The sequence below is a fragment of the Myxine glutinosa genome, chromosome 2, assembly GCF_964187855.1.
Source record: "Myxine glutinosa chromosome 2, kmMyxGlut1.1, whole genome shotgun sequence".
NCBI classification, from domain to species: Eukaryota; Metazoa; Chordata; class Myxini; order Myxiniformes; family Myxinidae; genus Myxine; species Myxine glutinosa.
The window spans coordinates 49,119,281-49,132,446 of NC_136262.1; the positions used below are offsets into that span (position 1 = coordinate 49,119,281).

Here is a 13,166-nt window from a genome sequence, read left to right on the forward strand (position 1 = left end):
GACTTGGTACCGACCCCTGATGCACTCCCACCTTCACCTCAAACTCACCACTGTTCCCGTCCTTCGTCCTTACAGCTGTGCGCGCTCATTTGTACTCTGCCATCACAACTCTGATAAACAATTCCTCCACTCCTAACTTCCTCATTGCCCATGTCAATACTTTGCGTGGAACCCTATCGAATGCTTTCTCCAGATCAACAAACTCAAGAAACAACTTCTTCCTCTTCTCCATGTACTTCTCCTGCAACTGCCTCACAATAAAAAGCACGTCTGTCGTTCCTCTTCCTGGCATAAATCCAAACTGCATTTCGTCGATCTTCACTTTCTTCCTTATCCTCCTCTCCAACACCCTTTCCAATACCTTCATTCCATGCTCCAATAACTTTATCGCTCGGTACGAGCCACACTCTAGAGGGTCACCTTTCCCCTTGTATAGAGGGACGAGGGTACTCAGTTCCCAATCCACTGGAATGCGGCCTTCTTTCACCGCCAGATTACAGATCTCTGTCATTCTCTTCACACCCCAACTTCCTGCTGCCTTCAACATATCTCCCACAACTCCCGTCGGCCCTCCCGCTTTTCTACCCTTCATTGCTTTTATCACTTCCTCAACTTCCTTCTCAGTTATCTTCTCTGCCGGTCCTAAAACTGGGTTACTCTCTATGTTGCCATCCCATTCATTCTCTGTATTCAACAGCATTTCCATATATCTTTTCCATCTTCCTTTAATTCCATCTGGGTCCACAACGATTTGTCCCATTTCATCCTTCAAGCAACTCACCCCCATCACAGCACACCACTCTTTCGCGATCTGCTTTGCAATCTATATATATATAAAACACAGTTTGTGTGTGTGTGTGTGTGTGTGTGTGTAATGTTACCGATAGACTCCTAAACGGAGAGGCTCACGTACTTGATATTTGGCACAAACATGGCCATTGAGCCTGGGAAGAACATGGCCGACCTAAAATTTTATTTCATAATATTTTTTTCGCATATTTTTACCTCAGCGCATTTCAGCGAGGAATATTATGACCGGAATGGCAGAGCAGCGCGCTGATTCGCTCAGAGCGATCACGTGATGTTCCAACTTTGCCACCATAATCTCACAGTTATGCGTTCGCACGTAATTCAGTTTTTTCACATTTCAGCGAGGAACATTGCCATTCACACCAAATAGGTTTTTTTTTCTTTTATCTTTAGATCCATATTTTTTGCCATAACGTAGCGCATTATGGCTCTCTCGAGCTCGAGTTAGCCAATCACCTGGGAGCATGAGGCCACGTTGGCCACGCCCACGACACGACGCAGAGTTGCAATCGATCGCTCAGAGCGATCACGTGATGTTCCTTGCCGCGCGATTGCGTTTTTTCACATTTCAGGGAGCAACATTGCCATTCACACCACATAGATTTTTTTTCTTTCATCTTTAGATCCATATTTTTTTTCAGCGAGGAATATTATACACGGAATCTGAATCGGTGGCAGAGCAGCGTGCTGATTCGACGATTCGCGCGCCCTCCCTCCTCCCCCATCCCTCCCACCCCTCCCCCCTTCCCCCTCCCCTCTCCCCTCTCCCCCCTCACGTTTATACACGGATTGCCGGGTACTTCCCCCCCCTCTCCTCCCCTCCCCCCCTCTCCTCCCCTCCCCCCCTCTTCTCCCCTCCCCTCCTCCCCCCTCCCCCCCTCTCCTCCCCCTCCCCCCTCACCTCCCCTCCCCCCTCTTCTCCCTCACGTTTATACATGGAATGCCAGGTACTTCCCCCCCCTCTTCTCTCCTCCCCTCCCCCCCGTTCCCCTCCCCTCCTCTTCCCCCCTCTTCCCCCGCCCGGCAATGCCGGGTACTCCCCCCCCTCTTCTCCCCTCCCCCCGTTCCCCTCCCCTCCTCTCCTCTTCCCCCCCTCCCCCATCACCCTCCCCCCTCTTCTCTCCTCCCCCCCCTCTTCTCCCCTCCCCCCCCCCCCTCCTCCCCTCCCCCCCGTTCCCCTTCCCCCTCCCCCGCCCGGCAATGCCGGGTACTTCTGCTAGTCCTGAATACTGCTCTCTGACGCTCTTCCGAATCCAAGCGTTCTCCGAACATTTTCCTACATGCCTCCTGCGCCTTTGCTACCTCTTTCTTTGCAGCCTGCTTGGCTGCCTTATAACTTTCATGCTCTGCTGTTTCTGCTCCCGTACCCTTCGCCTTCTGCCACTCCTTGAACTTCTTCCTCTTCTCGTCAATCCTCTTTCCGACTTCATCATCCCACCACCATGTTTTCGAGTGCCTCGGTGGTCCTTTTGTCCATCCACATACCTCACCAACGGCTCCCAACAGACTAGCTTTCATTGACATCCAACCACTTTCAAGCTCAACCACATCACCCTCTACCCTAATCAGCCTCTCTTTTAATGCCTCCCTTACTGTCACCTCTTTCAACCTCCACACCTTCATTCTCGGTTGGTACTTCACCGCCGAGTTCTCCTCGCACCTTTCACCCTTATGTCGCAGACAACGAAATGGTGCTGTGAAACAGCCTCCTCCCCCGGGATCACCTTTGTGTCCCGGAGGTGCCCCCTATCTCGCCTACGCACCATCAGGTAGTCAACGGTTGTCGTCGACCCACCTGACGTGTATGTAACAAGCTTATTATCCTCATTCTGGAACTGAGTATTACAAATCAACAAATCAGCTCCATCAGCAAACTCCAAAATCCTTTCAACTTCTCCATTTCTCACACCATATCCGTAACCCCCATGAACTCCCTCAAAACCATCCATACTCCTTCCCACATGTCCATTTAGGTCTCCTCCTACCACAACTTCCTCATCTTTCACGTTTTCCATCAGCTTCTCTATCGCACACCAGAACTTGTCCTTCTCTTCATCGCTCCGACCAACCTGCGGAGCATATCCCGAGATGACGTTCACCAAGAGCTTTCCAATCATCATTTTCACCATCATCAACCTATCACTCACTCTCGTCACACTCACCACACTGTCTACAAACTCCTCAGAAAACAGGACACCAACACCATTCACGCCCTCCAGGCACCCTTGCCACACAAACTTGTATTTCTGTCCCTGCCTACCCTTCACCATTCTCACACCACTTCCCTTCCATCTCGTCTCTTGCACACAACACATGTCCACTCTTCTTCTGACCAATACTTCCACCACTTCTCCTGATCTCCCTGGCATTGTCCCTACATTCCATGTCCCAAACCTCAGAAACACATCTCCACTTCGGGCTGTACCCTGCCCATATGTAGTTGTAATTGTCATGGTCCTCCTTTTGAGGCAATGTTTTTATGGCCGGATGCCCTTCCTGACGCTAACCCTCTTAGTCGTCTCTTACGACACGCAGGGATACGGTGTACCTATTCTAATTCAGAGTATACACTGGGAAACGTTTAAAACATGGAAATTCTGGGGGCGGGGGCGGAGGGAGGGGTGGCATCACTGCTGCGGGGGCGCCGTCAGCACCACACCACGTCGGCCCGGTCAGCACCACACCACGCCGGCCCGGTAAGCACCACACCACGCCAGCCCGGTAAGCACCACACCACGCCAGCCCGGTCAGCACCACATCACGCCGGCCCGGTCAGCACCACACCACGTCGGCCCGGTCAGCACCACACCACGTCGGCCCGGTCAGCACCACACCACGTCAGCCCGGTCAGCACCACACCACGTCGGCCCGGTCAGCACCACACCACGGTGGCCCGGTCAGCACCACACCACGGCGGCCCGGTCAGCACCACACCACGTCGGCTAGGTCAGCACCACACCACGTCGGCCCGGTCAGCACCACACCACGTCGGCCCGGTCAGCACCACACCACGTCAGCCCGGTCAGCACCACACCACGGTGGCCCGGTCAGCACCACACCACGTCGGCCCGGTCAGCACCACACCACGGCGGCCCGGTCAGCACCACACCACGTCGGCTAGGTCAGCACCACACCACGTCGGCCCGGTCAGCACCACACCACGATTGCCCGGTCAGCACCACGGCGGACCGGTCAGCACCACACCCTTGGAAAGGACTTTGATGCACGTCCGCCCGGTCGGCCCCAGAGCCTGGCGCGAAGTCCAAGGACATCAGCACGTCATCCGAAAACAGCTCCGGTTGGTGCGAACCACTCGGTCAATGGCGCGAACCAGGTCCCGACACGCCCTTGCTCACATGACCAGACCCCGATGTACAGTATTTGATGATTGCACTAATATTGTCCGGTCCAGGCCCGATGAAGACCAGCCTCAGACAAATAACCGAAACAAGCTTCAACTCCAAGGCGTATACCCAACTTAGCGTGCGCGAGATGGGATGGGACTTAGCGCACTTAGCGTGCGCGAGATGGGACTCCAAGGCATATACCCAACTTAGCGTGCGCGAGATGTTTTTGGCGTGCGCGAGAAGGCCAGAGCCTTATCTCATCGGGAACACATGGGGTTTGATTCCTCGACCCACAGAACAAAGAAACGAAACAAGACAAGAAATGAAAATCACAAATAACGATTTAATGAAAATAATGCAAGCAATTAAAAGGACTGATGTAAAAACACATTTCCTAATTTGAGACGTCTCCACTCAGACTCGCATACAAACAAGGGGAAAACGAAAGTAAAAATAAATGATATTTCGTTTCAAGCCGGCCGGCACTTAGCTTTGCATCCACAAATGCCTGGGAGGGCTTGCTGGTGGTCAAACCAGTCACCGTGCGGGAAGCGCACAAGATGGCGCGGAGCCGTGCCCGCAGCTAGCCGCCGGCATGAATCAAGCAGGCAGAATCCCTCTGTTTCGCTCGCGACTCCCTGCTTCTCCGCAGAGCACCACCGTCAACCAACATCTCCTCCTTCCACATTGCAAAAGCCCCAAAGCCCCGACACGTCTCCTCACCAGCGCACCCAAGACAACAGCGTCCACTCAAGACAAGAGCCAGAACGAGAGAGAGAGCAAGATGGCGAGACGGCATCTTTTCCCATTCAGCTCTCGAATGTTCCACGATGACGTCACACTCTGTCCAATCACCGAGCGCTATCCCATTATCCATCACGCCTCCATCAATCACGAAAGCCAGGGCGGAGTCTAATCTCCTTCCAAATGTTGGCATGACGTCGAAGGCCGTGAGGCTGTGCTTAACTGCCACGATCGGCAAATGTGCTGGGTGTTGGTTAGCCCTGGCTGCGTTGTGAGCGAATGGAGTCATTTCTTATAGTTGTTTTACTGAGCCCTCGATTTCATGGCCGGCCGAATGTAATAAAACCGAAGGGAAGACCACAGGAGGCAAATTACATACTGGGGAGTTTAACCTTACAGACACTACTACCAAGACAGCACAACTCCACTATTCCATGTGGAGACCCCTAAACACTTACCCAGACATTCAACACGACTGAGATACATCGATCTGGCTTCTTCTTCTTAGCAACACTCAAAGCATGCTAATTTATACGATTCTGACTTTTCTATGAGGTACAGTGCATTCAAAAAGTATTCAGACCCCTTCACTTTTTTCACATTTTGTTATGTTTCTGCCTTATGCTGAAATCGTTTAAATTCATTTTTTCCCTCATCAATCTACACTCAATACCCCATAATGACAAAGAGAAAACAGGATTTTAGAATGTTTTTCAAATTTATTAAAAAAAAAAAACTGAAATATCACATTGACATAAGTATTCAGACCCTTTGCTATGACACTTGAAATTTATCTCAGGTGTCTCCCATTTCTCATGATCATCTTTGAGATGTTTCTACACCTTGATTGGAGTCCACCTGTGGTAAATTCAATTGATTGGACATGATTTGGAAAGGCACACACCTGTTTATACAAGGTCTCACAGCTGACAATGCATATCCAAGCAAAAACCAAGCCATTAGGTCGAAGGAACTGCCTGCAGAGCTCAGAGATAGGATTGTGTCGAGCCACAGATCTGGGGAAGCCTACAAAAAAAATTCTGCTGCATTGAAGGTTCCCAAGAGCACAGTGACCTCCATAATTCTTAAATGGAAGAGGTTTAGAACAACCAGGACTCTTCCTAGAGCTGGCCACCCGGCCAAACTGAGCAATCGGGGGAGAAGGGCCTTGGTAAGAGAGGTGACCAAGAACCCGTTGGTCACTCTGGCTGAGCTACAGAGATCCTGTGTGGAAATGGGAGAAACTTCCAGAAGGGCAGCAATCACTGCAACACTCCACCGATCTGGGCTTTCTGGCAGAGTGGCCAGACGGAAGCCAAACAGATCAATCTTGGTTTCATCAGACCACAAAATCTTGTTTCGCACAGTCTGAGAGTCCTTTAGGTGCTTTTTTGCAAACTCCAAGCGGGCTTTCATGTGTCTCTCACTGAGGAGAGGCTTCTGTCTGGCCACTCTGCCATAAAGCCCAGATCGGTGGAGTGTTGCAGTGATGGTTGTCCTTCTGGAAGATTCTCCCATCTCCACACAGGATCTCTGGAGCTCAGCCAGAGTGACCATCGGGTTCTTGGTCACCTCTCTTACCAAGGCCCTTCTCCCCCGATTGCTCAGTTTGGCCGGGCGGCCAGCTCTAGGAAGAGTCCTGGTTGTTCCAAACTTCTTCCATTTAATAATTATGGAGGCCACTGTGCTCTTGGGAACCTTCAATGCAGCAGAAAGTGTTTTGTAGGCTTCCCCAAATCTGTGCCTCGACACAATCCTGTCTCTGAGCTCTGCAGGCAGTTCCTTCGACCTCATGGCTTGGTTTTTGCTCTGATATGCATTGTCAGCTGTGTGCCTTTCCAAATCATGTCCAATCAATTGAATTTACCACAGGTGGACTCCAATCAAGGTGTAGAAACATCTCAAAGATGATCAAGAGAAATGGGAGGCACCTGAGCTAAATTTCAAGTGTCATAGCAAAGGGTCTGAATACTTATGTCAATGTGATATTTCAGTTTTTTCTTTTTAATAAATTTGCAAAACTTTCTAAAATCCTGTTTTCTCTTTGTCATTATGGGGTATCGAGTGTAGATTGATTCGGGAAAAAATGAATTTAAACGATTTCAGCATAAGGCTGTAACATAACAAAATGTGAAAAAAGTGAAGGGGTCTGAATACTTTCTGAATGCACTGTATTTCATCGTTTACCCCCACAAACGTAACAATATTATAATTCATTTTCTCTGAAAAATTTCCACTCATTTTTTTCTCTGTCAGGAACACATTCCTCTTTAGTATATTATGTCAATGGGATGTTTAAGTTTGATTTACATTATCTCAATTTCAACATTTTCCAGGTACACATCTATGACCTCTGTGTGTCTGTCTCTTCCCCCCCCCACCCCCTCTCATCCCCACTGTCGTAGTATTCTTATCAGCGAAGAGACAGGTGGTATTTGCTAGTACGAGTACACCTGCAGACTCCGGGAGGGGTAAGAAGGGTCATTCCCCTTTGGGGTATATAGATTACAGTCTATCTATGGGTGGGTCTCAAGAACATTGGGCGTGTGTTCATTTACCAAGTTTCTTGTGAAGAGATCGCCAAGTGGTTTAAGCATTTAAGCAAGCAACAAACAACAACAGGCATTTTAAGGCCATTTTCCCTGCTAGAGCAGGGGTTAACCTTTGAGCTAGCACTCCATTCAAAACCGTTAAAGAACGGCTGGCTTGGCAAGCGCTAGCTAGCTGCTTGGTGAAGGAGCACAACCCGAGCTTCTCCCTTTCAATTTCGTATGAAACAGCAGGAGCGAGTTTCAAAAGTTCGCCACGAAAAATGCCATGGTAGCGGCAGAAAGGGCCATGTTATTAACCAAACATTTGTGGGTTATATAGAGTACAGTCGATCTTAGTTGAGTTCTGTCAGTAAACCTTACTTCATGGATGTCGGGATTCCTCCAAATTTCTTCATTTAGTGTTATGAAGAGCATTAGCGACTGTTTAAAAAGCCAAGCATACTTGTTTGTGGTGTATAATATTTTTACTTCCTGGAGAAGCCGTTGCTCCCACAGAAACATCATTGTAACGATAAGCTATTTATTCACGTTATCACTGCAGGAAAAACGCCTTAGGGAAATGGGAAATTATTCGTATTAATATTGTTTTGTAACAACATGAACAATATGCGATTATCATTAATTTTGTTATTAAAAGCGTCTTTGGAAAAACGCCACGATAAATCTTCTTCGGAAATACGCCATGATAACGCTAATTTAACATTTATATACACCTCAACGTGCAATCCCATTGACGGCAATGTAGGGCAAACTCGCTCGGGGGGAGAAAACCCCCTTGGAGAGGGGGGGGGGGGGAATGAATGCGCTACAACCTTCATTGTGTAACCCTTTATCATCCTGTCAAGTTTGGTTGCGATTGGATAAGTAACGACAGAATGTATTGGCGTCAAAAATTCATCAGACAGACACAAATGGCATATTTTAGTATGACTAGAATAACAAGCATTCTGAGTATTGCGCTGCAATACATGTCCCCTACCAAAGTTCAAAGTGCCATAACTTTGTCAAAAATGATCGAATATGCAAATTTATGCACAGTTGATTCTGGTTTTCAAACTTGATCTGAGTTATGCTGAGACATGTGTGCACAAAATTTTGTTGAAATCAGCCAATGTTTGGTGCAGTTATCGTACGGAAACCAAACTGTGACAGACGGATCTAATTAAATATGCAAATTTATGCACGGTTGAATGTGGGCGCGGATGATGCGAGACCGGGTTATCCTGAACTGGTTATCCTGACCAGGTTATCCGTGGACCGTGGAAGCTAGGCTACTTCTGACGCGTACTGTGTATACTGACTGCTAAGAGAGCAGAGTATCAGATACATATTTAAAGAAGTATTCACACAGATTATACGCACAGAAGCATATGGTAAAGTGACACTCCAACCTCCCGAAATGTATTGTTGATTTATTGGTAAACTATGTGAATTAAATGTATTCTTGCCTGATATGAAGAATTGTGTCAATGGAAACAAAATTCAGTGAAAACGTTTTTGGCTTGATGCTTATTCTAGGAAAGCATTTTAAAGAACAGTCCACGATTACAACATATTGTACACAAGGAATATTAACAGCTTTGACTTACCGCACTCCAAATTATAGTCCGGAAAACTGTTGGGGAAATTACCAAGGGTTATTTACCTACAGGTTCTGAATCGTTCCCAATCACTAATTACCTCAGGACGGGCTCACCTGTGATTCGCACTCGGGACTTCGATTTATACACTCGCAGACAGGTCAGCAGAAGCACGACAAAATACATTGTTTTTCAAGATCAATGATCGATGTGTATATATATGTTGCTCGGCTTGGCTCCGCCCCTCCTGAAAGAGCACGGTGTGTCACGCTTTTTACGTTCGCAAGACGAGGCTGAGGGCGCGCGTTGCGGCTTGAGAACTCTAGAATAAACAAAGTGCCATAACTTTGTCAAAAATGATCGAATATGCAAATTTATGCACGGTTGATGATAGTTTTCAAACTTGATCTGAGGTATGCTGAGACATGTGTGTCATGCCTCGCCTCGTTCATAAGCCCGCAAGGTCGCTCCGTGGAGCGGCCTGTATGTATTGCACTATGTGAATTATAGAATTACCAACTCACGGTCTGAGGTACTCGTAATTCAAGAGATATCCATCTTTTAAATATTTTCGTTTAATTTACGATATCTGCCAAACCACGTGCCCAATCGCAAATTCCAAAAGGGCATTTTAGTAGACTGACATGCTGAACAGATCTGTGAAGATTCCCCTCGATTGGATCAAAAATGAGGGAGGAGCTCGGTTTTAAAGGTTCATGCTTATAAAGGTCATAACTCTGAAACCAAGTTTGAAATCTTTAGCATTAAGCGTTTATAAAAAAAGTCCGGAAAACTGTTCTTTGCGTGATGGACTGACAGACTGACGGACGGCGTGCGAACCTATAGTCCCCTCCGGTGTACACCGGTAGGAGACTAATAAGCATTCTAAGTATTGCGCTGCAATACATGTCCCCTACCGGCATTGGGTAGCATTGTCATAGAAGACAGTATTATGACTTACCGCACTCCAAATTATAGTCCGGAAAATTGTTGGGGAAATTCCCAAAGTTCAAAGTGCCATAACCTTGTCAAAAATGATCGAAACGTCGTGCAGTTCGAACTTGATCTGTAACTTATCATGACGAAACCATGTACCAAGTTTGAAATCATTAGCATTAAGAGTTTAGGAAAAAAGCCCGGAAAGCTGTTCTTTGCGTGACGGACTGACGGGCCGACAGACGGAGTGCAAACTTATAGTCCCCTACGGTATACACCGGTAGGGGACTAATAAAGGGTAAACACTGATACCTTGACGATACATTTCCTGATTTTTGTTTCCTTCCATAGCTGCCTGTAATGGGTTTTGCGATTTCATGCTTGCATCCATCGTGTCCTTTGGCTTCAAGTCAGAGGTTTTCATCATTTAATTCTAAAAGTGTCATATTGACCATTTGGCCCTGCTGATAAAGCCATTAAAGTAAAAACGGTGCTGTCCAGGACCGGTGTTCATGTGAACTTGTGAAAATCCATGTTCACATGTTATTAGTCCCCTACCGGTGTACACCGGAGGGGATTATCGGTTTGCACTCCGTCCCTCCGTCCCTCCGTCTGTCCGTCCATCACGCAAAGAACAGTTTTCCGGACTTTTTTTTCTAAACTCTTAATGCTAATGATTTCAAACATGGTACATGATTTCCACATGACAAGCGACAGATCAAGTTCGAACTTCACGACGTTTCGATCATTTTTGACAAAGTTGTGGCACTTTGAACTTTGGTAATTCTGATAACTCTGATGATCCTTAACTCAGTGCCATTTTAAGTTTTAATTTCCTTTAAAAAAGATTTTCTCTGCAATAACAGGACCGATTGAGATCAAATTTTCACCGGAGGAGGGACTCGGTCTGTGGAATATTTTAATGGTAATTATGACGTCACAGGTCACGTGGTTCGGCCGCCATATTGTTTTTCGTGAAAACATGAAAACCCCTTTTTCTCTGCATAAACGGCTGAACAGATCGAGGCCAAACTTTGCAGGCAGAATCGCATACCCATAACAAACAAAAAAGTCAGGGAGCATGACATCATGTGTCACATGGTTTCAGAGTTATGACGTTTTAAAGCATGAACCTTTAAAACCGAGCTCCTCCCTCATTTTTGATCCAATCGAGGGGCAACTTTCCAGATCTGTTCAGCATGTCAGTCTACTAAAATGTCATTTTGGAATTTGCGATAGGGCACATGGTTTGGCAGATATCGTTAATTAAACGAAGAAAAAAAAAAAAAAAAGGATATCTCTTGTTTATTCTAGAGTTCTCCTCAAGCCGCACCGTGCGCCCTCAGCCTCGTCTCGCGAACGTCAAAAGCGCGACACAGCGCGTGCTTTCGGGAGGGGCGTAGCCAAGCCGAGCAACATATATATATACACACCGATCATTGATCGTGAACCGGAAAATATAATAAATTACTGATATTTAGTGTTACGTGCTCCTCCCCAACCCCCTGGTCACGGTGTACCTCCGAGCCCCGAGAGGAGTCACGGCAGAAAAATGTGTTATTCTGTATGTCAAAGATCAATGGTGAAGCCACATCAATTGTTACCAATAAACAAATATTGTATTAAGATCACACAGGAATAACAGTACAACAATAATATTAATCAAAAGTACAATCAATATATATCCTATGATGGTACCATCAGTTTCGTAATATATAACTCACTGTGCTCCAAGTGAGTGAAACAAGAACATTCCAAATGTCTCTTTCCCGGCTTCAACCCAAAGTTGATTCCGGTTTAAAGCCAAAGTCGATCTGCTCCAGCGATCGTCAGAACGATGTCTAATCGAGACCAGAATCCCGTTTGGATGACAGTCACAGTCACGCGGCCAAAGCTGCGCAAAGGTGCCCTCAAGGCGACTGGGAAATCACATCCTCGGGTATGGACGTTCCACGGCTCACAGTCGGCGAACCGCAAATTAACCTTCAAAGGCCACGTTGCACACACACACCAGATAAACGTCTGAATGCGGTGAAAACGGCTGAAGCGAAGCAAAGACCTTGCGCGATGCGCAAGGCACGCCAGTCAAAATGGCCGATGGCCCGTTCTCGAGGCGTAACGGCCCGACGATGATTCTCCTCGGAATCCACCGCCAAACACCCGACACGCAGGTTGATCTGTCACAGCGATAACAACTCTGTCGCAAGAATCCCTTTCCCGGGAAACCCGAAGTTCGCTAGTGACCTCCGTTCGTCAATGTTTTCTCCAGAACTCGAAGCAGCTCGGCTTTCTTGTTGAACTCACTCGCTCCGCCTTCTTTTTTTGTCTCCTCTTCCTCTTCGTTGTCATCCGGTTCCTGTTTCATTTAAAACATTAACTTTTTTACCTTTTGAAAATAATAATCTCGATCCCTTAAACGACAACAATAATAAAACATGGAATCAAAAATGTTTACAGTGGATGAAAACCACAACAATGGAAGTGACGAATCCGTAACATTAGCGACTCGAAAGGTTCTTTATCAACAACCTATTTTGTGGTGCTTCTGCTGACCTGTCTGCAAGGTGTATAAATCCTAATCGAAGCCCCGAGTGCGAATCAGAGGTGAGCCCGTCCTGAGGTATTTAGCGATTGGGAACGATTCAGAACCTGTGGGTAAATAAGCCTTGGTAATTTCCCCAACAGTTTTCCGGACGACAGACTGCCGGTAGGGGACATGTATTGCAGCGCAATACTCAGAATGCTTGTTCTGTCTGTGTTGTGTCCCTTACCCTTTCTGTGGGGAGATCTTCACAGGGCATGCCCATGGATAACCAGTAACCACCCAACAGGAGCAATGGATAATGATCGTGATCATTCCACATTACTGCTGCTGGGTGGTTGTCCATGGCCATGACCTGTGCCAATATCCCCACAAAAAGGTACTCGACAAATTAAAATAACAAAATGTAGACAGAACAAGCATTCTGAGTATTGCGCTGCAATACATGTCCCCTACCGGCATTGGGTAGCACTGTCATAGAAGACAGTATTTATGTATAGGGCTAATCATGGGGTGCTATTCACTAAAGACGGTATAGCACTCTATGATAATGTATTCTAATTAGGTATTGCCTACAAATGGCAAAACATTTTATGCGAAGAAGTTATATCAGAGAAAAAAAGTCCGGAAAACTGTTGGGGAAATTACCAAAGTT

The 13,166-nt window shown here is 47.0% G+C and overlaps 1 protein-coding gene across 4 annotated transcripts in view; it reads right to left on the bottom strand.

Moving 5' to 3' along the window:
- LOC137421807 (uncharacterized) overlaps positions 1 to 13,166 on the bottom strand; it is a 155,600-nt gene that overhangs the window by 20,729 nt on the left and 121,705 nt on the right. The gene's annotated exons all lie outside the window — the stretch shown is intronic.